General features: G+C 42.8%; 1 protein-coding gene and 1 long non-coding RNA gene across 5 annotated transcripts in view; one reads left to right on the top strand and one right to left on the bottom strand.

Moving 5' to 3' along the window:
• prdm5 (PR domain containing 5) overlaps positions 1-27,406 on the top strand; it is a 581,469-nt gene that overhangs the window by 432,477 nt on the left and 121,586 nt on the right. The gene's annotated exons all lie outside the window — the stretch shown is intronic.
• The window catches only part of LOC140408675 (uncharacterized), a 176,979-nt gene that overhangs the window by 141,189 nt on the left and 8,384 nt on the right, over positions 1-27,406 (bottom strand). The window contains exon 2 of the long non-coding RNA XR_011940170.1: positions 16,544-16,617. This is a non-coding gene — a long non-coding RNA (uncharacterized lncRNA). The remainder of the gene's footprint in view (positions 1-16,543; positions 16,618-27,406) is intronic.

Genomic DNA, 27,406 nt, shown 5'->3' with positions numbered 1-27,406 from the left:
CAACTGGACTTCTTTTCTTTTCCAAATGGAATAAAATCAAGTTGTTTAACCCTTGCTCATTCCACACGTTCCTCTTATCTGAATCATATTTTTTGCTCTTCTGTGCACCCTCTCAAGAGGACAATAATTTCTTTCCTTACGGATTTTAATCATATAAATGCAATACTTAGCTGCTGACATAGCCTGCAAATAGACAACTGCTGCAGAGTGATGGTGAGGGTGCTAAGTGGTGAACAGATCAGAACCTAAGTGGTAAACAGATTAGAGGGTGGCACAGTGTGCTGCCTCACAGCGCCAGAGACCCTGGTACAATTCCCACCTTGGGTCACTGTCTGCAAGGAGTCTGCACGTTCTCCATGTGTCTGCGTGGGTTTCCTCCGGTTGCACCAGTTTCCTCCCACAGTCCAAAGATGTGCAGGTTAGGTGGATTGGCCGTGCTAAATTGCCCCTTAGGATGAGATTACAGGGCGGGTGATTGGGCCTAGGTAGGGTGGTCTTTCAAAGGGTCGGTGCAGACTCAATGGACCGAATGGCCTCTTTCAGTACTGTAGGGATTCTATGATTCTATTCTAACCTAGCTATAATCTAAATTAAAGGCTACAATCTGGGACTTGATTATTTATGTTAATCAAAATGACTGCCATCATTTCATTTCCGGAACTTAATTCTACACCGGCTGGTAGATTGAAGGTTTCCTCCTTACTGACTTTATTGTTTCTGTTAAATCAGCTTTGGCAATCCCACTTAGTTCCTAGTAGACACCATAACATTGGCACCATTTGGAGCTAAATGGACTCCACATGACCATTAGAAACTTGTTTGGAAATACTACGCTGATACAATTTGTGGCTTCCTTTCAGCGACTGAATCTAATACACATTGGGCCAGGTCTTGCAGAACATAGCATCTGTTTTACACTTTTAAGCTCAAACATTTCTTGTGCTGTAACATTTTGGAATTGTAATCTCATAATTGCGCAAGGAGAGCAATGGGGTATTTTGGGATCTCCGTCAATGGCAGAACCTGCAGTGTATCTTCACAACCAATAAGATTTAAAATTGAGAATTAGATCAGGTCCAGAAAGCAAGGGCAAGAAAAAATGGATTGAAAAAGAAAAGAAACAAAATGTGTTTTTATAGTTTGGTATTTTTAAAATAAGCTATCCATCGCTATCCATAGCTCCAGGCTACAACATGCATGCAAAAGCGTATGTTGCCACAGAAACTCAGACTCCTGAGGTTGGCTGAAGTAGCTGGAAGGCTGATGTGGTTTAGATTGGTGCCAACAGCATGGAGTTGGATCCCCATCCTGGTTGGGTGGATTTGGGACCTGCCCCCTTCCCTGTCTCTGGAGAAAAGATTTTTGAAATCCCTTAACAACATTTAACTACATACAGGAATTGAATTGGACTGTTTAACATGTTGTGGGCTCACTTATTTAGCTAAGGCACAAGAGAACAGTTGATGCATAGGTAAATTGGACAGTTTAAATTGTTCCATTTCTGGGCCAGAGAGACTGACTCGCATTGCATTAGCATTATCACAATGTTAAAAAGATAGTTCTAGCCCTAAACTTACTTTCTGAGTTATGTGAACAATTCATGGACAAATCCAGCAGTTTCTTAAAAATAATGGGAAGGCGAAGGGTGCGATGCTGTTTGTGTGAATAACAAAGCGGGTTAAATCAACCAATGAGTTCTGGAAACACATAACTCGCACCATATTATTGAACCCCTGAATGTGTTAGTCAATTTGTACATAAGCATGCATTGTTAACACACTATTATTTTTATTATCCAGTACGATCAGGCCTGTTACTATAGCAGAGTAGAAACAGCTTCAGTCTTCAGCTAAATTGGAAGTGCAAACATTTGCACCACACAGATGGAAATGTAATACAATGGGGGCATTAAACACTGCGTGCAGGATTCAAGACGACAAACAGGAATTATTTGAGTTGTTTGATGCTACTTTGATATATGGGCTCTCTCTTAATTCATCTCTAGTGTTGTGTAGAGTGTGGAGATTCCCCTCACCTTTCAAAGAGCTCTGAAGACAGGAAGCATGGTTTAACATGCATAATACTCAGGGCACTAAGGAAATCTGCTACTCCATATATCTTGACAAACCTAATAAATGTTCTCGTGTTTGTTTTTGGATATGTACTCCACTGTCTGAGATATAACAGGTCATCGATGCAGGAATGTTACCATGGGACAATGCTTACATCTCCATTCTCTTTCAAGCTGAAAGCAGAGGCCTTCACATTAGCACATATATTTGCATATTTTCGCTACATGTGAGCCTTTGACTCATGCCTGTTCCTTTTAGTTAAGGAAAAGTGATGAGACATGAGGCTTTGAAATAATATTGAAACTGGCAAGCTATAGCTATATAGTTTTAACCACTGGCAGTAAAGTTGCTAATGGGCAGCAAAAACAGAACAATCCAATTTCTGGGGTTCTTGTTTCCTCTGAAACTAGTACACGGCAACACGGGGCATACTTTTAACATGCCACATTGGTCTCCAAAATTGTGAGGAATAGAGATAGCGTAGTCAGGAGTATCCTGTTTCCCTTGGCAGAGAATTCAAAAACCAGAAGTCATAGATTCAAGCTAAGTGGCAGCAGGATTAGAGGGAACATGAGAGAAACCTTTTTTCAGATGATGGTGGGTGTCTGAAATTCGCTGCCTGAGTTGGTGGTGGAGGCAGAGACCCTAAACTCTTTTCAAAAGTATCTGGAACTGCACCTTAAATGCTGTAAGCTGCAGGGCTATAGGCCGTGTGCAGGCCGATGTGATTAGAAAGGGCAGCTGGGTGTCTTTGGGTCAGCATGGACGAGATGGACTGAATGGCCTCCTGTGCTGTATCTTTTCTATGGACTTAATTTTATTACAGAAAAAAACTTGGGTCAGGACAGTGTTGATCATCTGAAAGGTAATAAAGTATTGTATTAGCACATGCAACGTAGCACACAGAGAGTCAGATGCCAGAAGCAAATAAGCTAATAAATTCATCAAAGCTGTCTTGTGACCTGATTGCTGAGAAGAGTTTTAAAGAACTATGTTAAATTTAAAGAATTTGAAATGAAATGAAAATCGCTTATTGTCACAAGTAGCCTTCAAATGAAGTTACTGTGAAAAGCCCCTAGTCGCCACATTCCGGCGCCTGTTCGGGGAGGCTGGTACGGGAATTGAACCCGCTCTGCTTGGCCTGCTTTAAAACCAGCTATTTAGCCCTGTGCTAAACCAGCCCCTATCTGTCTGTATTTATCTATCTGTATTTTTTGTTTTTCCTTTGTTATTTTGTGGATGTTTTTAAAAATAAATATAAATTGGTTGAATAGTACTAGTCCCTTGCACATGATGCGCTGGTCTTATTAGTGCATATATGTTATCTCTTGCACACTGATCATATTTTGTGCGAAATAGTAATCGAGAGACCAATCACTTCTGAAATTCTCCCAAATTGATACCCCCTTTTATAAAGACAGAGGGTTAAATTATATATTTTGGTATTGTGACAAATGAGCCTAAACTGCTGCATTTGTGGACAATGTGTTTGCATATTCGTATGGAACGTTCCTATTCCTAACCATACAAATAACAATGAACAACGAAAAACAAAGAAAAGTACAGTATGGGAACAAGCCCTTTGGCCATCCAAGCCTGCGCTGGCCATGCTGCTTGTCTAACCTAAAACCTTCAACACTTCCGGGATCCATATCCCTTATTCCCATCCTATTCATATATTTATCAAGACGCCTCTTAAACATCAGTATTGTACCTGCTTTCACCACCTCCTCAGGCAGTGAGTTCCAAGCACACACTACCCTCTGTGTAAAAAAACATCCCTCGTACATCTCCTTTAAACTTTGCCCCTCGCACCATAAACCTATGTCCCCTAGTAATTGATGCTTCCACCCTGGGAAAAAGCATGTGACTATGCACTCTGTCCATGCCCCTCATAATTTTGTAGACTTTTATCAAGTAGCCCCTTAACCTCTGTCGTTCTAGTGAGAACAAACAAGTTTATCCAAACTCTCCTCATAGCTAATGCCCTCCACACCAGGCAGCATCGTGGTAAACCTCTTCTGTACCCTCTCCAAAGCTTCCACATCCTTCTGGTAGTTTGGTGACCAGAATTGAACACTATATTCTAAGTTTGGCCTAACTAAGGTTATTTTCAGCTGCAGTATGACTTGCCAATTTCTATACTTAAGGCAAGCCAGTGAAAGAAAGCATGCCCTATGCCTTCTTGACTACCTTGTCCACCTATGTTGCCACTTTCAGTGACCTGTGGACCTGTACACCCAGATCCCTCTGCCTGCCAATACTCTTAAGGATTCTACCATTTTCTGTATATTTTCCACCTATTTTAGACCTTCCAAAATGCACAACCTCATACTTAGTCCGATTTATAATACAGCAAAATGTAGAAAAACTGGAGGCATAGAAGAAACTTGCACACATCATGGATTTCACTGGAATTATGTGCAAAAAAGAAAGTGACAGTGTCACATTCTGTTATTGTAGGCTTTAACTTTGGAGTACATCAAGGGAATGCATTGGTACACCTTCAATTCCACACTTGATTCACTCTGTTATCTTTAAAAGAACACATGAAAAATTGTTCAGCTACGTATTTGAGCAAAGGCTAAAATGGTCACAATGTTCATGACCTGCGAGCTGACATGTTTCAGCATAATCTGTGCTGTTGAGCTTTATAGTGTGGTAAACATTGTTTTCATGAAAACAGTGAATCTCTTTCTGCTAACCTGGATATAACAGGTTGCAATAATTGATACATTTGAGGAAGACTGACCTTGTGATCTTCAGCAGTTGTCTCATTTAAATATATACCATGGGTTCTCACCCAAATTCATAGAATCATAGAATTTACAGTGCAGAAGGAGGCCATTCGGCCCATCGAGTCTGCACCGGCTCTTGGAAAGAGCACCCTACCCAAGCCCACACCTCCACCCTATCCCCATAACCCAGTAACCCCACCCAACACTAAGGGCAATTTTGGACACTAAGGGCAATTTAGCATGGCCAATCCACCTAACCTGCACATCTTTGGACTGTGGGAGGAAACCGGAGCACCCGGAGAAAACCCACGCACACACGGGGAGAACGTGCAGACTCCGCACAGACAGTGACCCAAGCCGGGAATCGAACCTGGGACCCTGGAGCTGTGAAGCAATTGTGCTAACCACAATGCTACCGTGCTGCCAAATTGATCCTGCTCCTGTTGAATTTGTTGGTTGTGGGGTAAGATTTTTGTAAAGCAGATGGGATGGGAACCTATGTAAGGATTCAGAGCAGGGGGAATCAAGAACAAGATAAAAAGACAGAAAGGAGAATAAGAAACGTGTTGGGCAGAAAAATCAAGGGCCTCTATCAGATAATACTGTAACAATAAATAGTAGGGACGGAACCAGGTATGTTAAAGGGACTAGCCTTGAGGTTTTATACCTGAACGCAAGGAGCATTCAAACTAAAATGGATGAATTAGTTGCGCAGATAGATGTAAAGGGATATGATATAGTTGGGATTATGGAGACATGGCTCCAAGGTGACCAAGGATGGCAACTGAACATTGAGGGCTATTCAGTTTTTAGAATGGACAGACAGAAAATAAACAGTGGTGGAGTTACTTTGTTGATTAAAGGAGATATTGAGACAATATTGAGGAAAAATATCAGTAAAGATCTATCTGGGTGGAGTTAAGAAACACCAAGGGGCAAAGAACATTCATAGGGGTGATATACAGACCACAAACTGCATTGGTAATGTTGGGAATAGCATTAGACAGGAAATCAGAGATGGGTGTGATAAATGAACACCTGTGATTACGGGTGACTTTAATCTGCATATAGGTTGGTGACTCAAATTAGTCACAGCACAATAGAGGAAGTTCTGGAGTATATACAGGATGGTTTTCTGGACCAATACGTTGAGGAATCAACAAGAGAACAGGCCATCTTGGACTGGGTGTTGTGCAATGAGAAAGGATTAATTGCCAATCTAGTTGTGAGAGAACCCTTGGGGATGAGTGACCATAATATCGTAGAATTCTTTATCAAGGTGAATCGTTAGGTAGTTGATTCTGAGACCAAGGTCCTAAACTCAATAAAGGTAACTATGATAGTATGAGGCATGAACTGGCAATGACGGATTGGGAAACATTACTGAAAGGAAGGACAGCGGACAAGCAATGGCAGGCATTCAAGGAACGAATATGTGAACTCCAAAAGTGCTTATTCCTATTTGGTGCAAGAGTATAAAGGGAACTGTGGCCAAACAATGGCTTACAAGGGAAATTAGATTCAAAGAAGAAGCATACAAATTAGCAAGAAAAAGCAACAGACCTGAGGATTGGGAACAGTTTAAAATTCAACAAAGGCAGACCAAGGGATTGATTTGGAAGAGGAAAATACAATTAGAAAGTAAACTAACGGGGAACATGAAAACTGACTGTAAATGTCTCTATAGGTATGTAAAGAGAAAAAGATTAATTAAAAACTAATGTAGGCCCCTTTCAGTCAGAAACGGGGGAATTCATAACAGAGGACAAAGAAATGGCTGAGGAACTAGGAAGGCATGAATAATATATCAGAAGTTCTGAGAAACACATGTTACAGCGAGGAGCTGAAGGAAATTAGCATTAGGAAAGAAATGGTTTTAGGGGAAATTAATGGGATTGAAGGTGGACAAATCTCTAAGGCCTGACGATCTTCATCCCAGAGTACTTAAGAAAGTGGTCCTAGAAATAGTAGATCCATCGGTGGTCGTTTTCCTTTGGACTCGGGAATGGTTCCTACAGATTGGAGGGTAGCGAATGTAACCCTCCTATTCAAGAAGGGAGATGGAGAGAAAACAGAGAACTATAGACCAGTGAGCCCAACATTGGTAGTAGGGAAGTTGCTGGAGCCCAATATCAAGGATTCATAGCACAGCATTTGGAAAGCAGTGGTGTAATCAGACAGAGTCAGCATAGGTTTATGAAAGGAAAATCATGCTTGACAAATCTACTAGAATTCTTTGAAGATGTAACAAGTAGAGTTGACCAGGGAGAACCTGTGCATGTGGTTTATTTAGACTTTCAGTAATCTTTCAACAAGGATACAGCGAGACCTTGATGTCCTCGTGCATCAGTCGGTAAAAGTAAGCGCACAGGTACAGCAGGCAGTAAAGAAGGCAAATGGTATGTTGACCTTCATAGCGAGAGGATTTGAGTAAAGGAAGAGAGATGTTTTACTGCAATTGTAATCGGCATTGGTGAGGCCACACCTCGAGTATTGTGTGCAGTTTTGGTGTACTTATCTGAGGAAGGATGTTCTTGCTATGGAGGGATCGCAGCGAAGGTTTACCAGGCTGATTCCTATGATGGCACGACTGTCATATGAGGAGAGACTAAATCGGTTAGGATTATATTCATTGGAGTTTAGAAATGTGAGAGGAGATCTCATAGAAACTTACAAAATTCTAGCAGGGTTGGACAGGGTAGATTCAGAAAGAATGTTCCCGATGATGGGGGAGTCCAGGACCAGGGGTCATAGTTTGAGGATAATGGGTAAACCTATTAGGACTGGGACGAGGAGAAACTTCTTCACCCAGAGAGTGGTGAATCTGTGGAATTCCCTCCCACACAAAGTAGTTGAGGCCAAAATGTCGTGTAATTTCAAGAAGGAATTAGACCTAGCTCTTGGGGCTAAAGGAATCAAGCGATATTGGGGAAGGCAGGATCAGGTTATTGAACTTGATGGTCACCATGATCCTAATGAATAGCGGCGAAGGCTCGAAGAGCCAAATGGCCTCCTCCTGGCTTCTATTTTCTATGTTTAGAGAGTTACTTTTATTTCAAAAGAAGCAGCTGATGCTTTGTCCAAAAGTTTAACATCTCCAAAAAGACGTTGACCAGGATAGCCCGAGGATAACTTGTAGAAGGCATACATGCACCAGAGGAAAAACTGGGTGGGTTCTGCTGCTGATGTATGATTTGCTGTTGTTTTTATTCTTCTGCTCCTAGTCATGCACAAGGCATCTATTTCCACGGCTAGTTTTCTTGGAACAAGTCACTAGCCTGTTGCCAGAGGCTTATACATTGAGGGGTGCCACTCCACATCAAGCAAGGTTGACCAGGAGGCTCTCCCACTCTTACTGCCTGCCATTGGCCTATTAGAAGCAGCTTGAAGATTGATAGTCAACCTATTGGCTGTGTTATCAGCACACCTTCCTTGACCGTCAAATCTTGGGATGAGTCTTGAACCTGGAGCTTCTGGCTCAGATGCAGAGACACTATAGACTGCATGATGCACCCAACCAAATTTTCACTTTTGTCTCAGTGATACTTTATGTCCAGACAATAAACAGAAAACAACCTTTTTTATAAAAATAAACATTTTATTGAGGTATTTTTTTGGTATTGTAACAGCAGCAATATAAACAATGTACACAAAAATATAAACATAGTGCAAATACCACCTTCCTCCCCCACAGGTCCCACCATTAATTAATTCCCCTAATCTACACTAACCTAACCCCCCATTCTGCTGACGATTAATTCTCCGCGAAGAAGTCGATGAATGGTTGCCACCTCCGGGCGAACCCTAGCAGTCACCCTTTCATGGCGAACTTAATTTTCTCCAGGCAGAGAAAGCCAGCCATGTTCGATCGCCAGGTTTCTGACTTTGGGGGCCTTGAGTCCCTCAATGCTAGTAATATCCACCTCCGGGCTACCAGGGAAGCAAAGGCCAGAACGTCTGCCTCTTTCTCCTCCTGGATTCCCGGATCCTGCGACACCCCGAAAATCGCCACCTCTGGACTCAATGCCACCCTTGTATTTAATACCTTGGACATGAAGTCAGCAAACCCCTGCCAAAATCCCCTCAGCTTTGGACATGCCCAGAACATGTGGACATGGTCCGCTGGTCCTCCCGCACATTTTGCGCACCTATCCTCCACCCTAAAGCATCTGCTCTTCCGGGCCACTGTCATGTGAGCCCGGTGCACGACCTTGAAATTAATCAGGCTGAGCCTGGCACAAGTCGCGGTCGCATTGACTCTATTCAACGCGTCTGCCCAAAGGCCCGCCTCTATCTCTTCCCCCCAACTCCTCCCCTTTTGCTTCAGCTCCTCGGTCTGCGTCTCCTCTGATCCCATAAGCTCTTTATAAATGTCAGAAACGCTCCCCTCACCTGTCCATCCTCTAGAAACCACCCTATCCAGAATCCCCCTTAGTGGAAGGAGTGGGGAGGTTGTTTCCTGTCTATGCAGAAAGTCCCGCACCTGCAGATATCAAAATTTGTTTCGCCCCGCCAATGCAAACTTCTCCTCCAGCGCCCTCATACTCTGAAAGCCCCCCTCTATAAACAAGTTCCCCATGCCAGTGACTGATGGAAATGGGGCTATGACAGGTGAGGACCTTGAGATGATTGTTATCACTAAGGAAGTAGTGTTGGGCAAGCTAATGGAGCGAAAGGTAGATAGGTCTCCTGGCCCTGATGGAATGCACTCCAGAGTGCTAAAAGAGATGGCTAGGGAAATTGCAAATGCACTAGTGATAATTTACCAAAATTCACTAGACTCTGGGGTGGTCCCGGCGGATTGGAAATTAACAAACGTGACACCACTGTTTAAAAAAGGAGGTAGGCAGAAAACGGGTAATTATAGGCCAGTTAGCTTAACTTCGGTAGTAGGGAAGATGCTGGAATCTATCATCAAGGAAGAAATAGCGAGGCATCGAGATGGAAATTGTCCCATTGGGCAGACGCAGCATGGGTTCATAAAGGGCATGTCGTGCCTAACTAATGTGGTGGAATTTTTTGAGGACATTACCAATGCAGTAGATAATGGGGAGCCAATGGATGTGGTATATCTGGATTTCCAGAAAGCTTTTGACAAGGTGCCACACAAACGATTGCTGCATAAGATAAAGATGCATGGCATTAAGTGTAACGTAGTAGCATGGATAGAAGATTGGTTAATTAATAGAAAGCAAAGAGGGGGGATTAATGGGTGTTTCTCTGGTTGGCAATCAGTAGCTAGTGGTGTCCCTCCGGGATCTGTGTTGGGCCCACAATTGTTCACAATTTACATCGATGATTTGGAGTTGGGGACCGAGTGCAATGTGTCCAAGTTTGCAGGCGACACTAAGATGAGTGGTAAAGAAAAAAGTGCAGAGGACACTGGAAGTCTGCAGAGGGATTTGGATAGGTTAAGTGAATGGGCTCGGGTCTGGCAGATGGAATACAATGCAAAATCGTGGCCCGTGACATCGTCTGGGGCAGATCCCCCCTTTCCCTTGCCTCATTAAACACCTGCCTCATTAAACACCATCAGCACCAGTCCCAATATCCCCAAGAACTTTTTATAGAACTCCTCTAGGTACCCGGCCGGTCCTGGGGCCTTACCCGACTGCATGGCCTTCAAGCCCTCCACTATCTCATCCAACCCGATCGGGGCCCCCAGCCCTTCTACCAGCTCCCCGTCCACCTTCGGAAAAGTCAGCCCCTCCAGGAAGTGCCTCATCCCCTCCGGCCCCGCAGGGGGTTCCGACCTGTACAACCTGCTGTAAAAATCTCAAAACGCCTTACTCACCCCTGCCGAGTCACCAACTAAGTTCCCATCCCCGTCAATAACTTTCCCTATTTCTCGAGCTGCCTCCCTCTTTCTGAGCTGTTGTGCAAGCATCCTGCTGGCCTTCTCACCATGCTCGTATATCGCCCCCCCCTCGCCATTCTGAGCTGTTCCACTGCCCTCCCTGTGGTTAACAAGCCGAACACCGCCTGCAGCCTGCGCCGTTCCCTTAAAAGCCCTATATCTGGAGTCTCCGCGTACCTCCTGTCAACTTGCAGAATCTCTTCCACCAGTCGGTCCGTCTCTGCCCTATCCGTCCTGTCTCTTTCACCAGTCGGAGAAAACTACCTTTTATGTAGCAATATATCTGCTATCATGGAATTAATTCAAGCCTGAAAATATCACCAACATTTACAAAATAAAATCACAATTTGCCTTGTTTAATCACTTTAAATCAGCGACCCTAATGATATAAAAGATGTAATTAAACTGCATCCTTTGATTTACCATGAGTAATGTTACTGTATGTCTGTTATTAAGTATAAATACAACACTTTTAATTAAAAAGGCTCATCGACTCCAGTAATTATGTTTGAAGATGCTTTGTTAAATGCATGATGAGGGCTACATGAAATTATGGAGTATACTTCTCATCTGTCTGCTGCAGATGCTGATTTGTGTTCAAATATTATAAATTAAGCTCTTTTATACAGGCTTAAATTCATATTAATGTAGTCCAAAAATACATATTTTCCAAGGAGTTGTTTGCAGCACATCTCATCTCTGTTCCTTGAAAGTGTACAAATTTAAATATCTTGCATTTAATAGGAATTTTAACACTGCTGAATTCAATTAGTGCTGAAAGATCTATGCTTAGACCTGGCTGTTGAAGTGTCTGCCCATAGCCTGCCGCAGTTAATAATAATCTACAGAAATACTATAAACTAGTCAGACTTAACCTAGTGTCTAATTAAGGTTGCGATAGATGGAAAAATCGGGCAGCATTGATCTTTTTGCCATTCATCAGTGGTCACTGAAGTACAGTAATTACTTAATATATTTAGTGTAATCCTTGCTATGTTAGCTGCTGCATATGGCACAAGAAGTTTGCAAACATGTGTTGCATGCTTCATGAAGCATAGGGTATTTGAGTCTAACACAGCTGAACTGAGCTAAAACTGTGCCTTACACCAAGAGGCTGGGATACAGCTGTTAAGGGGCTATGTGGCATTTTGTAATTAATACTGAAGTTAAATTTTAATATATTATTGCTGCTATTTTGTTAGGTTATAACAAAAATTGAACTGGTGGCTTTGAAAAGACAAGCCTCAAAAATATACGTGGGAAGATGGGAGCAGGAATGCCAGAATGCTGCTCTCTTTGGTGTCTGCCACTGATAAAGCCGAGGTTTGTTGCATAAGGTTGGGAGGCCATGAGGGGTAGGCATCTTGTAATTTGGATGTGCGTTTGGGTTGGCTCTCATTTAAACAAAAAACTAAAAACCTTGTCAAAACTTGTTTTGTGGTGAATTATTGGCTTTGCACTCTAGAAATCAAAAGCAGCAGCGCCCGTGGGCTCCTTGGAACACAGGGACATTGGAACATAGGAATTAAGAGCAGAGGTAGGCAATTCAGCCCTTCGAGTCTGTTCCACCAATTAATCAGATCATGGATCTTTTCCTGGTCTCAAATCCACCTCCCTGCCTGTTCCCCATATCCCTTTAACCCATTTTTAAAATCAGAAATACATCTATCTCCTTCTTGAAACCCTTTAATGATTCAGAATCCATCACACTATGGGGCAGCAGTTCCATAAATTCACCACCCTCTGCGAGAAGTAGTTCCTACTCATCTCAGTTCTAAATCCACCAGCTCAACCTATATCTGTGACCTCTTGTTCTAGATTTCTTCACAAGGGGGAACATTTGGTCCCTTTTATTATTTTATATACTTCGATAAGATCCCCTCTCATCCTTCTGAACTCCAGTGAGCATAAGCCCAAACTGTTTAATCTCTCCTCATATGCAACCCTTTCATCCCTGGAATCAATCTGGTGAACTCCTTCGAACATTTCTGAAGATACAGTTGTGGCCCTCATTTTTGAGGATCCAATCTTAATCTGGACCCCAGGTAGCCCAATACCCAGTCCTCTTGCTGAGGCATTCCTGGAGATTTCTGGTGTGCCTGTGGAACCCAACAGCTGTTTGTGATTGAGAGCGGGACATTGAAATTGCTGAATAGAATAACCCTTGCTGAACACATTTTGAAAAAGACAACCGAAAACTTTCCACCTTTTGATGCATTTTCCTCCAGTGAATAACTAATTTTCTTACCTTGATAATTCCCCATTGTACAGTCTTCATCTTTGATCCGTTAAATCTAAATGGCACAGCTTGGAACATGTGTGACAAACAATCAGTTTAATGATTGATCAAGGGCCATCAGCCTCCACTGTCCTCTGCCAAAACTGTGCCCTGTTTACATGATCATCCTGCAATGCAAAGATAATGTCCGGCTACTTTTCTACACCAGCAAACGTATCCTTAAACCCCCACCCTTTCCACCACCATGTCCAACAAGCGCAAGGTGCTCATGGATTTATTAAGATTAGGACCATTAGTACAGCTATGAACTGCCACATCGCTCCCTTCTCCTTGTTCACCAACCAGACTTGCCCCATGGTTCTAGCTGTGAGTCCAGACTTTAGCTTCTGGCCTATCTTTCATCATGCCTTGCCTTAGCTCACTTTGCTCCTGAGCCTCACATTCTGCTTTCTGTACCGTATTCCCACTAAACTGTTAACCCCTCAAACCTCCCTTCCTGGCCCCCATGTTAACTCGTAATTCAAATGGTCCCAACACCTTGGACACACTGCCCTTCCTTTGCAAAAGCTGAGATCAATAGTTTTCTGGTTAAAAAATGTGAAGGGATATGAGAATGATGTAGTCGAATAGCATCGAGGTGGAAGATCATCTATGATCTAGATGAATGACAGATAAGGCTCAAGAGAACAAATGGCCTACACCTGCTCCCATTTTCTATGTTGCTATTTTCAAGCCCCCTCCTCCAAACTCCACAGTCTATTGAGCCCCCTGTCATTGCAAACTACCATCCCATTTCCAAACTCCTTGCCTGACCAAAGTGAATGTGTTGTCGCCTCTCAAATCTGTGTTCATCTTTTCTGCAACACCATTTTTATACCTGCTCAATTAAGTTTCCTCCCCTGTAAAAAAAAAACACTAAAATCACCCTAATCATAATCTGAGGTGCACTAGCCCTCTTCATCTCTTTGTTCACTCTGCAGCCTTTGACGTGGTTGATCATGCCACCCTCTTTTAATGTCTGTCCTTTTAACAGCTGAATGGGACTAACATGACCAGATCCTGCTCTTAGATATCCAGTCATGGCCTGAGTAAGTCCTGCAATTGTTTTTTCTTTCCCATCTCCACATGCGAACTCCTGGAATCCTCAAGGATCTCTCCATGGCCCTCCTGTTCTTTCTCATCAATATAAGGGCGGAACGGTAGCACAGTGGTTAACACTGTTGCTTCACAACATCAGGGACTCGCGTTTGATTCCTGGCTTGGGTCACTGTCTGTGCGGAGTCTGCAAGTTCTCCTCGTGTCTGCGTGGGTTTCCTGCGGCTGCTCCAGTTTCCTCCCACAAGTCCCGAAAGACGTGCTTATTAGGTGGTTTGGTCATTTTGAATTCTCCCTCTGTACCCGAACAGGTGCCGGAATGTGGCGACTAGGGGCTTTTCACAGTAACTTCATTGCAGTGTTAATGTAAGCCTACTTGTGACAATAAAGATTATTATTATTATATGCTTACCCACAGCAATATCATATCAGATTCTTCATGTACTCTGAATCCTAGCTCCACCTCGCTGCCAACTCTCTTTACCCCTATTTTTATAGTTTTATCAGCCCATTTGTCTGATATCCAGTTCTGTTTGGGCTGAAATTTCCTCCAGTTAAAGTTTGCGAAAACTGAAGCTATTTGTCAGAACTCTCCCATTTTCAGGCTAAGTGTTCCCGCAGCGGAGAACCTGGGTCGATTCCTGCTGGAGCTAGGAGCAAAGCTGACCTGCCATTCAATGGCACATAGGAAATCTTTCAACAAGGATCGGGGGTTTTGCTGGACTTGAGAGGGACAGGGCCTAATCTCGCTGACAGGTCCAGCTCTTTGGAGAGCGGGGCGCCCTCAGAATTCAACGCTAAATTCATAACTTTGTACAAAATCAAAGCAGATTACAGTGACTGCGACAATTACTGAGGCATCTCCTTGTTGAGTATTGTGGAGCAAGTCTTTTCTTGCATTGCTTTTACCAGATTATAGACCCTGGCATCATGCATATAACCTGAGTCTCAAAGTGCTGATGGCAAGCTGTTAAACTTGGCAAGACTGCACACCAAGACCAAAGTGTGTAATGACCTAGTCCACGAGTTGCTTTTTGTTGGTGATGCCATACTGGCACCCCATACTCGCATTCACTTGCAACAGCTTATAGATTGGTTCATCTGCACACAGTCCATTGTCTCCCAAAATGGAGAGATACCATTCGGGTCTAGATTTCATAAAAACATATCTAAAAATGATTTGCCTTAACTTTTACATATGTGGTGTAGCTGAATTATTTGACCAGATATATACAAGTAATTATCATATCTCACTGCTGCTCATAACGCATCCCCAATTTATTGCCTGACACTTTCCATACTGGGAATATCATGGGCTTCGTTTTCCAGTGATGGAGGAAGCTCGCTGTTGCCACCAACAGGAACTTCTGTCCTGTTGTTATCTATGGCATTTTGCATGGCTCTCCTGCCCCGCTGGGAAAACTGCCATTGTGCGGGGGTGGGGGGGGGGGTTCCAGTGGGAAGGGCTGGAAAATCCTGCCCCAAGACTTTTCATATTAAGCATTATTTATTTTCTCTGTTACGAATGCATCACCAGTGCACCACCTTCATTCTTTCCCCCAACCCCCCCCCCCCCCCCCCCCCCCCCCCCCCCACTACAGCACTTGAGAACTTGGCTGGATTCTCCGGTCACCGTGCCAAAATCCCGTTCAGTGAACGCTGGAGGATCCAAGTTCACGACTGAATCGGGGGCGGTGCCGCTTTCACGGTGCTCTGCCCCCGGGTACGCCGTGCCACGTATCGACAGCCTCAGGACATTGCCTGAGGCCCGCCACCCAAAGCTCCGCCCCCCCTCCCCCACCCCCCCCACCCCAACCGGCCAACTTCCCGATGGCGTGGGTCTCACTTGGTCTCATACATCGGGAACTCGCATGTTGGCTGCGGACTCAGTCCAGCGCCACCACAGTCGGGAGAAGGCTGACCCGTGGGCAGCGGGGGGCATTATTCGAGGCTGGGGCCACTCTGGCGGTGGGGGGGGGGGGGGGGGGGGATGGGGGGGTGGAGTCCAGGGCACGCTAACCGGCCAAAGGGGGGGGGAACTGGCTGCAGGCCGCCGCCATGTGCATGCGCGGCCACGGACCCGCCAATTCCCCGGGGCTTATCGGCAGCTAGAGCCGGATGATCTATGCTGCAGTCCTGCTAGCCCCCAGCAAAATGGGGAATCGGTGGCTGTTTTGCACCAGTTTTCCTGGTGTAAAACGCCACTGTTCCCACACCGGCGTGTGGACATAGTCCCAGAATCGGAGAATCCAGCCCCTTGTTTTTCACAGCTGCCGGCCACCATGAAGGAGAGAGAATGGCAGAAGAAGTGAATTCAGTCAATCTTCAGTGCTACTGAGGAAATCAGTGCTTGACAAGTTTTTCAAAAGAGCATTTGCTGTGCTATCTCCATTATAACCTGTTTTAAACATGTTTTAATGCTGAGTAAAGGATAATGTAGCTTAAAAATCTATATATCTTAAGCTATTTGTAACCTTGAATTCTTTTGAAAACCAGGCCTCAAAGCCTGGGTGGTTTTGGAAGGCATACAGAGCTGTCATACCTTGAACATGTAGACTCTCTGATTAAAGTTTTCCCATTAATTTGCTGAGATTTATAGTTGTAATCTTCCGTTTTCTGGAAAAGAAGTCAAAGTTGTGTTTTGCAGAGGAGTTGGAAAGATGACTATACAGGGAATTTGCTGTGGTATATATTTGAAATGTGCCTAATGTTCATATTTCTCATGTTTTTTTCAGTAATTAAATACAGATCAAAAAGTAAAATTAATTTCTTCACACTTTTCCATTTCAATATATGGACCACGTGATACGTGAAGGTGCACACAATATATTACTGAAGTTGTAGAAGATGTTCTTCATTATATTTTTAATGACAAAGTGGGTGGAATTGCCAAATGTATTTGTTCCAGCAGAGATAAATGATGCATTAATTTTAAGGAGACTTTCTAAAGTTAAGACAATTTTTTCTGTGTGCTCTGTGTTATATTTTATCTGAGGAATGCATGTCTTTGATTTTTTTTTTTAAAATCTGATGTTGCTTATCTTTTCTTCTTGAAAGAAACAACCTCTTGGAAGTCATTGCAGTAAAACATTTAACCCCTTAGGACTCCCATTTCCTTTGCAGCTTTTAATTCTGACAGGTTTACTAATGTGTGACATCTGCAGAAATAAGCTTTTGTAAATTGCTTGCGGAGTTTTGGAAATACAGGAAATCACAGAGGCGTCCATCATTTGCAGTGCTCCGTAAATATGTTGTAAAATAGTATTCGTATTAATTGTCCAGAATTGGGTCTAAGGGTATGACAGGAATTTATATGTTCCTTTCACTGGATGAAAATCCATGCACTTATTCTGTGATGCTTTTCACACCATGGGTAAATAAGTGAAAATGCCTGTTGACAATTGTTCCATCAATCTTTTAACCAGAAATATAGCCACTTCTAATATTTTTTTAAATAGAAGAGCAGAAGGTCCAGCTGAGAGGAGAATTAGGGGTCCTCATGCAAGAAGAAAAATGTCTTTGTGCCCCTCAATGTGCTGTTTGAACAAATGGCTGGAGTAATGCCCTGCTGAGGATCAATGCTAGTCATGTGAGACCAGCAGCATTTAAAACAACGGTGATGCAAACACAAAGACAGCTTCCTCTGCCTTTTAAGGCAAGAAGATCATAACTTGAGTGACTGATTATGTTCCCTTCAGTGGTTACTGATTTAGCACATACGTTAACACCATTCAGAAAGTTGCTTGATTTGGGAGATATATAAATTATTTTTGTTTCTGGTTTATGGTAGGGAATTACATTCTGACACATTCGAGGAGTGGATTTTTGTTTCTAATGCTTTGGATCTAAGTTGCTTTTATTATTTAGTACAATTGTCAAAATATTTTGTTTGCAATTTGAACTGGACAGTCAGTTTAAGAAAAAATGGTACCCCACCCATTTTGCATTCAGTTGTTTTTTTTTAACTGACCATTACGGTTTCAGCAAACAATTGCTTGTGGCTGTAGACACAAATGTGAAGTGTCTTCTTTCTTTACTATTTATTTATCAGGTAAAAGTACAAAACTTGCCTCCTGGCCGATGACAATTCTTGGGAAGGAATATTTGGATTTCTAACATCTCAAGAATATGCGTTTTATCCTTCGTATTCTACTGAGAGAGTAGATTATTCATCTTGATAATGCTTTCATTGATCATTGGTATTCTGTTGGGTTAGAGGAAAGCACGTTATGCAATCTCATGATTAGTGATTTGTCCTTGTCATGCTGTGTAAACCAGTGAGAAAGATGGCATGGCATCTTACTGCAGCCCTGTTCACTCTCGACATGTAAATCTAAAATGGTGTCAGTTTTCCCAATGCAAGCAAGAAACAACTCTATAGTCTTAGAAATAATATATATATAAATAAACTGATATAAAATTGAAAATGTTGAAAATATACATCAGGAGTTATGAAGAGAAAAGGCAGGATAAAACATTTTAGATATAGCTCCTTATCAGAACTACTTCATCAAGTTTGTTCTGATAAAGAGCTATACTGTATCTGTGAAATGTTGATTTATTTTTTCCACTTAAAGATGCTGACTGATCTGTTGTATTTTTCCATCAATTTTAATTTCCTCAATGTTTCATTATGTTCCTTAATGCAGAACAACTTCCATCATGATCTGGAAACTGTTTTAGATTCAGCGGGTCCAATTTTGAAGTTTGAAGACTGAATTCAAACATGAAGTTTAAATTCTTATTTTCGTTAATACAGTTGAGCTGCTTCCTAAACAGTCATCACAGAATTTACAGTGCAGAAGGAGGCCATTCGGCCCATCGAGTCTGCACCGGCCCTTGCAAAGAGCACCACACTTAAGCCCACGTCTCCACCCTATCCCCATAACATAGCAACCCCAACTAACCTTTTGGACACTTAAGGGCAATTTATCAAGGCCAATCCACCTAACCTGCACATCTTTGGACTGTGGGAGGAAACCGGAGCACCCAGAGGAAACCCACACACACTGGGAGAACGTGCAGACTCCGCACAGACAGTGACCCACGCCGGGAATTGAACCTGGGATCCTGGCGCTGTGAAGCAACTGTGCTAATCATAGAAAATACAGCACAGAACAGGCCCTTAGGCCCACAATATCATGCACTGCACAGGCTGGAATTTTGCTTTTTAAGAATTGTAGAGTTGGTTACATAGGATATACAAGTCCTTCGCCAAGCTGTTCCAGTACAGCTACAACATTGCATCCGCCAATATGGAAAATTACCCAGGTATGTCCTGTCCATAAAAAGCACGACATATCCAACCCGGCCAATTACTTCCCCATTAATCTACTCTTCATTAGCAGCAAAGTGGTGGAAGGTTTCGTCGACAGTGTCAGCAAGTGGCATTTTCTCAGCAAAAGCCTGATCACTGATGCTTAATTTAGGTTCTGCTTAGGCCACTCAGCACCTGACCCCACTACAGCCTTGATGCAAGCATACACAAGGAGCTGAAGTCAAGAGGTGAGATCAGAGTGACTGCCCTTGACATGCACCAAGACAGCATTTAACTGAGTGTGGCATCAAGAAACCCTCGTAAAATTAGAGTCAATGGAAATTGAGGGGGAAATCTCTCCACTGATTGAATAGAATAAAGGAAGATGGTTGTGGTTGTTGGAGGTCAAACATCCAAGACCCCGGATATTGTTGCAAGAGCTCTTCAGGGTAGTGTCCTAGGTCCAACCATCTTCAGCTGTTTCATTAGTGACCGTGCTTCCATTCATTAGGTCAGAAGAGGGGTTGATTGTACAATGTTTAGAACCAATCGCGGCACCTTAGCAATCTGTTGTCCAGCTTTTGCAGGTTGACTCTTAAATGCCCTCTGAAATGGTCTAGTAAGCCACTCAGTTCCAAGGCACTTAGTATGAATAATAAACGCTAGCCCAGCCAGCAACGCCCACATCCGCTAAACAAATAAAAACATTGGAAACATTGAGGCTTAGGTTGATAAGTGACATGTTACGTTTGCGGCACAAGTGCCAGGCAATGGCCATCTCCAGTCAGAGAGAATCCAGCCACCTCTCATTGACATTTAATAGTATTGCAACTGCTGAAACTCTCACTATCAAAATTCTGGGGGTTACTATTGACCAGAAACTGAACTGAATCGGCCATACAAATACTGTGGCCACAAGAGTAAGTCGGAGGCATGCAATACTGCAGTGATTGCTCACAATCTGAACACCTCCCCCAAAAGTATGTGCACCATCTTCAAGGCACAAGTCAGGAGTGTAATACAATACTCTCCACTGACTGAATGAGTGCAGCTCCAACAACACTCCTGAAACGTGACACAAAGCAGCCCGCATGATTGGCACCAAATCAACCACCTTAAACATTCGCTCCCTCCGGACAGGGAAGACGAGCCATTGGGGACTCCCATTTCAAATTTCCTCTGAAAGATGGCACCTCTTACAGCACAGCACCTCCGCAGTACTACACTCGATGCACAGTGGCAGTAGTGTGTACTATCTATAAGATGCACTGCAGCATCTTACCCAACGCTTCTTCCAAACCCGCATCTTCTACCACTGAGAAGGTCAAGGGCATCAGATTCATGGGAACACCACCATGTATAAGTTCCCCTCCAAGTCACACACCATCCTGAAATATATTTATGTTCCTTCACTGTTGCTGGGTCAAAATCCTGGAACTTCCTCTCAAACAGCACTGTGGGGGTTCCTACACCACATTGACTGAGCGGTTTGTGAAGACCGCCCACCACCACCTTCTCAAGATTAAGTATGGACAATAAATGCTGGCCTATTCGGCGGCACCCACATCCCATGAGCAAACAAGTATTTTTTAAAATGGCACAGCAACAGGCCATTCAACCCAACCAGGCCGTGCCGATGTCTATGCTTCACTCGAGCCTCCTCCCATCTTTTCTCATCTAAATCTACTTTTGTAACCATCTATTCCCTTCTCCCTCACATGCTTGTCTAGCTTCTCCTTAAATATATCTATTTTTTTATCAACAAATTTAGGGTACCCAATTCATTTTTTTCCACCTGCACACCTTTGGATTGTGGGGCTGAAACCTACGCAAACACGGAGAGAATGTACAAACTCCACACGGACAGTGACCCAGAGCCGGGATTGAACCTGGGACCTCGGTGCCATAAGGCAGCAGTGCTAACCACTGCACCACCGTGCTGCCCTCTTAAATATATTTTAAAATGCTTTTCTCAAATCAACTATTGGAAACAGATGTCTCTACAGAAAGTTGAAAAACCAGACCGAAGAAGTGGTTGAAGCTGCTATTTCTGCAACAATGGTGACAGATTTGGCAAATGTAGTACAAAAGTCTGATTTATTTATAGTGCACTGCACTAAATAATTTGTGACACAAGTTAGAGACTTTTGAGCTGCACTGTTATGCTTGCAGAGCATTGGAAGTGAACAGTGAACACTATAACAGTGCCACCAGAGCACTGATTTGTTTTGCTGTGCAGCTCCACTGCTGTGTCCCTGATCGCCATTGCACTGTCATAGTCTTCACTGTTTACTGTGCCGTGTAGGAATATCCCACTGGATGCTGCGATTCCGGACAAGGAAGACAAACAGTTGGGGACTCCTTTCAAATCTCATCTGAAAAATGGCACCTCTTACAGCACAGCACTTCCTCAGTACTACAGTCGATTATAAGCTCACGTCACTGGAGTGGGAATTGAACTCTTCTCACTTGGACAATTGAGCCATGACTGGTGATGTTTAACATAAATTCTCACTTGATACAAGGTGGGCTACTGGGATATTGCTGTTAGATTTTGATCATCTGTGTATCTGCACATAAGCATGGCAGGCCCATGGTCTGGGGCTGTCAGATGATGGCCATTGTGTTGTTTCTCAACCCAGTATCAACAATCTCTCCAAAGTGTGGGCAGATGTTCCAGCTGTTTCTTCGATTATGGAAGAATGAACAATAAGCAATCTTGAATCAAAGTGATTGACATTGTATTTTCAGGCATAAAAGTAGCAGTCTCACTTTTCAATATTTCCAACCTGTGCTCAACCTTAGCAGTAGATATATTCATCAGCAAGCACTCAAGCTGTAATTAATTACTAATAGACAGCCCAAATAGCTTTCAGACCATGACTGGCAAAATCATAACTGTGGGGACAAGAGTGTGGCTGTTTTCAGCTGTCATCACTTATTCAGTGGCCCAAAACGCAACATTAAAGAAAAATGAAACTGAACTTAAAAGTGCGCATGGAACCATTAGCAGCTTTAGCACCAGCAGATTCTTTGGTGTCTGGAGGGTGACTGCCGTGATTAGGGACCCCATAGGTCACAGGAGAGGCAGTGTTAAGTTTCAGCAGATGTGAAATTTGTTCATTTAGTGCAAATTGAATCTCGTACTGCCAGCCCTGGAATCTTGCACCACCATTTGAGTCCATTGGTAGCAGCAGGCTTCTGGGTGCAATTACTAGTGATTTGTGATACATATAAATTTAAAATGGAAAACTTGTGTGTTTGAAACAATGCGACCTCTTTAGTTAGTTGGCCTGTGACTCTACACAGATTTGGGTTTTGAAATGATCAAACAAAATGGATGCATGACATGTGGATGGAACAAAACATCACCTGTAACCAGGCTTGGTAGATTTCAAAGGTTGAGAGTCAACAGCAGCTCCATGTTGCCACAGTGAGCAGGCTAGTCAGGAATCTTTGCTCTACTCCTGTGGGGCAAGGCTTCCATCTAGCATGGCTGCCCTCACCCTGACCCCATCACAAATTCTGGGGAGGTAGTCATTTGAGTAATGGTGGCAGACAGCCACACCATTAACTATGGCCACTGGACATCTGGCCCCATGGGGCAGGAGGACTTTGAAACAACATATTGTCACTTCTTTGGCGGGTGGTTTGCCGAACACTAGGCTTCCCAACTTTAAAAGTTCACATGTTTGTTTACTCTTATGCCACACTCTTAAGTGCAGTTAATCCATTGTTTACTTTCCCCATAGTATGAAAGTATATATTATTCACAGTATATATTGCAGAATGTTCTATTTTCTACTTTATTGACTTCTGATTCTAATATCTCCTTTTTTTCTTCTTGGGTTCCTTCCCTTTAATAACCCATTCTCTGGACTGAGGATTAATGGCCAGATAATCGGTTTCCAGAACCCTACTCTCTCAGAGATAATGCCAATAGGAGGGATATATTTTCCTTTCAATCCTCCTCCTCCCAGGGGAAACGTCACTTCATCAGTCCAAGCAGAAGAATACAGCGTGTAGAAATAAATGGGAAGAAACAGGGAAATGAGAGATGTAGTGTCAGGTTTTGGGAATGGGTTGCTTTGAATGATGTACCATGGGATTTAACTGCAATCCCTGTTGTTTCTAATGCATAAATGACTTGGATACTCCAACCAATTGTATGCTTGTTAAATGTGATTGCATATAGGGAGAATAGCCGACATGAAAGGCACAATGAAAAAGATCAAGTCTAAAATCACAAAATATTAAGCAATATAGAGTGGTGAAAAATGTATCATAGGTATACAGAAATGGGATTAATTTTTCAGAGTTGGAAAATGACAAGTGAATTGTAGATCTATTACGTTCAATATTGAGTTCATACGGAAAAGCTATTACTCGGCACACTGAATTGCCTGAAATTCTAGAATGTATTAGAAAACTGGAAGGGTTCGTGATCACTCCCATAAAGGAAGCCACCTAATTTTCCTCCATTAATTGAATCGATGAAATTGGATGAGTTTCTTTACAGGCACACAATCCAAAATACTCTTTGTTTGTGTATTCACTGTGGTCAGTGTGGCGAATTATAGACTTAGGAAAATATCACATATATTGTAAATATGCTATACTGTGATCAGTATAGGTCATCATACAATGGGTAGGGTTTTACATACATACAGATGAATTAGGAGCATCGGCCCGTCAAGCCTCTTCCACCATTTAATAAGATAATGGCTGATCTGATTGTAACCTCAACCCCACATTCCTGCCTACCCCCGATAACCTTTCATCCCCGTTTTAATCAAAATCTATCTAGCTCTGCCTTAAAAATAATCAAAGACTCTGCTTCCACTAATCTTTAAGGAAGAGAGTTCCAGAGACTCATGACTCTCTGAAAGAAAACAAATCTCATCTTAAATGAGTGATGTCTTATTTTTAAGCAGTTCTAGAACCCCTAGTTCTAGAATTTCCAACAAGAGAAAATATTCTCTCCACGTCCATCCTTTCAAGATCCCTCAGGAGCTTAAATATTTCAACCAAGTTGCCTTTTACACTTCTAAGCTTTAGTGGATCAAACCTAATCACTCCAACCTTTCCTCATAAGACAACACGCCCATTTCTGGTATTAGTCCAAATACTCCAGATGTGGGCTCATCAGTGCCCAGTACAACTGAAGCATAACCTCCCTTCTTCTGTAATCAATTCCCCTCAAAATACATAAAAACATTCTATTAGCTTTCCTAATTATTTGCTGTGTCTGTATACTAGCCTTTTGTGATTCATGCAGTATGACACTCAGATCCCTCTGCACCTCAGAGCATTACCATCTCTCACCATTTAGATAACTAGTTTCTTTTTTATTCTTCCTGCTGAAATGGACAATTTCACATTTACTTACATTGCGCTGCATTTGCCTAATTTTTGCCCACTTACTTTGCCTATCTATGTCCCTTTGTAGCCTCCGAAAGTCCTCTTCACAATACATTTTCCTATCAATCTTGGTGTCAGCAAATTTAGCAACCATACCTTCAGTCCCTTCATCCAAGTCATTAATATAAATTGTAAAAAGTTGAGACACTTATCACATCCTGCCAACCAGAAAAAGACCCATTTATGCCAACTCTCTATTTCCTGTTAGCTAGCCAATCTTGATTGGATTGGATTTGTTTATTGTTACGTGTACAGTGAAAAGTATTTTTCTGCGAGCAGCTCAACAGATCATTAAGCACATGGGAAGAAAAGGGAATCGAAGAAAATACATAATAGGGCAACACAAGGTATACAATGTAACTACATAAGCACCGGCATCGGATGAAACATATAGGGTGTAATGTTAATGAGGTCAGTACATAAGAGGGCCAATTAGGAGTCTGGTAACAGTGGGAAAGAAGCTGTTTTTGAGTCTGATCTTGCGTGTTCTCAGACTTCTGTATCTCCTGCCTGATGGAAGAAGTTGGAAGAATGAGTAAGCCGGGTGGGAAGGGTCTTTGCTTATGCTGCCTGCTTTCCCCAGCCAGGGGAAGGTGTAGATGGAGTCAATGGATGGGAGGCAGGTTTGTGTGATCGACTGGGCGGTGTTCACGACTCTCTGAAGTTTCTTGTGGTCCTGGGCCGAGCAGTTGCCATACCAGGCTGTGATGCAGCCAGATAGGATGCTTTCTATGGTGCATCTGTAAAGGTTGGTCAGGATTAATGTGGACATGCCAAATTTCCTTAGTTTCCTGAGGAAGTATAGGCGCTGTTGTGCTTTCTTGGTGGTAGCGTCGACGAGGGTGGACCAGGACAGAGTTTTGGAGATGTGCACCCCTAGGAATTTGAAACTGCTAACCATCTGAATTCATGCCAATATCGTACCCCCTACACCATGAGCTTTTATGTTTTGCAGAAACTTATGATGTGGCAACTTATCAAATGCCTTTTGGAAATCTAAGTACAGTACATCATTGGTTCCCCTTAATTCACAGCTTATGTGACTCCTCCAAAGAACTCCAATAAATTGAATAAGCTTAATTTCACTTTCACAAAACCATGTTGACTCTGCCTGATTGCTTCTTTCTTTATCTGCACATTATTGCTTTTGGCTTTAATCAAAGTCCTCGATGTGAAGGCGATCTGCTTATCTTCACCTCTGGGCATTATTTGAAAAACCACCACACCAACCCCATAAGGTAATATGCCACATGCCAGTTACAGGGGTAAATTTGGATCAAAATGTGTCATGACCTCTGACTTGAGTAGCACACCTTTGGTTTGCATGAATGCTCTCTCACATTGATCCCCTCCATTTCCACTTTTTATTTTGAAATGGTAGCTTGTGCAAGGGGTTTAGGATAGTAGCCAGATTAGGGACAAACCTTCCACAGTATATTAGTAAGCTTAAGAAAGATCAAAGTTGGTTGAGATTTTAATGTGTGGGTGCTTCGGTAATGGTTTTGACTATTGAAGGAGACTTCTGCAGTTCCTTGGCTTCGATGATATGACCCAGATATTCAATTGAAGATCAAAGAAATTCACATTTGTCTTTGAGGACTCTTACTCCATGATCCTCTAATGCCAGGAGTGTGGCATCTATGTTGCAGAGATGTTTTTCATTCCACCCAGTAACCAAAATGTCATCCAGGTAACAATGGACTCCATCTAACCCATTTAAGATTTGGTCCATGGCTCGTTGGAACAGCATTGGGGTGGAAATCATGCCAGATGGTAATAATTTTTATCGAAATAACCCTTTGTGTGTCACATTTGTTAAGAACTGTTGTGAATCCAGATGCACGCTCATTTGAAGATATGATTGACTGAGGTCGATTTTACTGAAGTGTTGGCCTCCAACCAACCCAGCGAATAGGTCATTAATCAGGGATCGAGTGTATTGCTCTGTACACAGGACAGGATTAATAGTGACTTTAAAATCACCACAAATGCGGACAAATCCGTCTTTTTTCATCAGGGATCTGGTCGGTATAGCCCAATCACTTACATTAACGGGTTCAAGGAGTCCCGATGTAACCAACCATTCTAATGCTGCCTCTACCTTGGGTCTGATTGCGTACGGCACTGACCTAGCCTTTAAGCATCTTGCCTGACTTTCTTTATTGATCTCCAGCTTTACTGAATTATCCTTCATTCTTCGCAGCTCACCAAGACTTTTTGGGTAGGCCTGATTCAGAACCTGTCATTAGATTTTCCTCGGCCAATTTAATCTGATCTTTCCCAGCAAGTTATATAGTGGCAATACTTTCCTTTGATTATGTACAAGGACAAATCTGCAGTCTGTCCATTTAATTGCACTGTTCCATCAATACGGCCCCACTTCTCCAATGTGGGCTTTTAACACTATCTTTGCAGAGCAATATGTCAGAGCTTTTCTTGATATACAGTCTCTAGCACAAGCAAGATGGCTGCCCCAATGTCCATTTAATGATGGTGTATTCGGACTGTGAATCGAGTTTGTCCTTTTTGTGGACACTTTTTCCTTGATTCAACTTGCCATTTGTTTAATTCCGCTCTTGTTTCCTGCAGGTTTTGCCTGAAGCTTGTTCCAACAAGTGTATGCAATCATAGAATTTACAGTGCAGAAGGAGGCCATTCGGCCCATCGAGTCTGCACCAGCTCTTGGAAAGAGCACCTTACCCAAGGTCCACACTTCCACCCTATCCC

The sequence above is a fragment of the Scyliorhinus torazame genome, chromosome 3 (assembly GCF_047496885.1).
Source record: "Scyliorhinus torazame isolate Kashiwa2021f chromosome 3, sScyTor2.1, whole genome shotgun sequence".
In the NCBI taxonomy this organism is placed as follows: Eukaryota; Metazoa; Chordata; class Chondrichthyes; order Carcharhiniformes; family Scyliorhinidae; genus Scyliorhinus; species Scyliorhinus torazame.
This window is presented reverse-complemented; position numbering and strand designations above follow the sequence as displayed.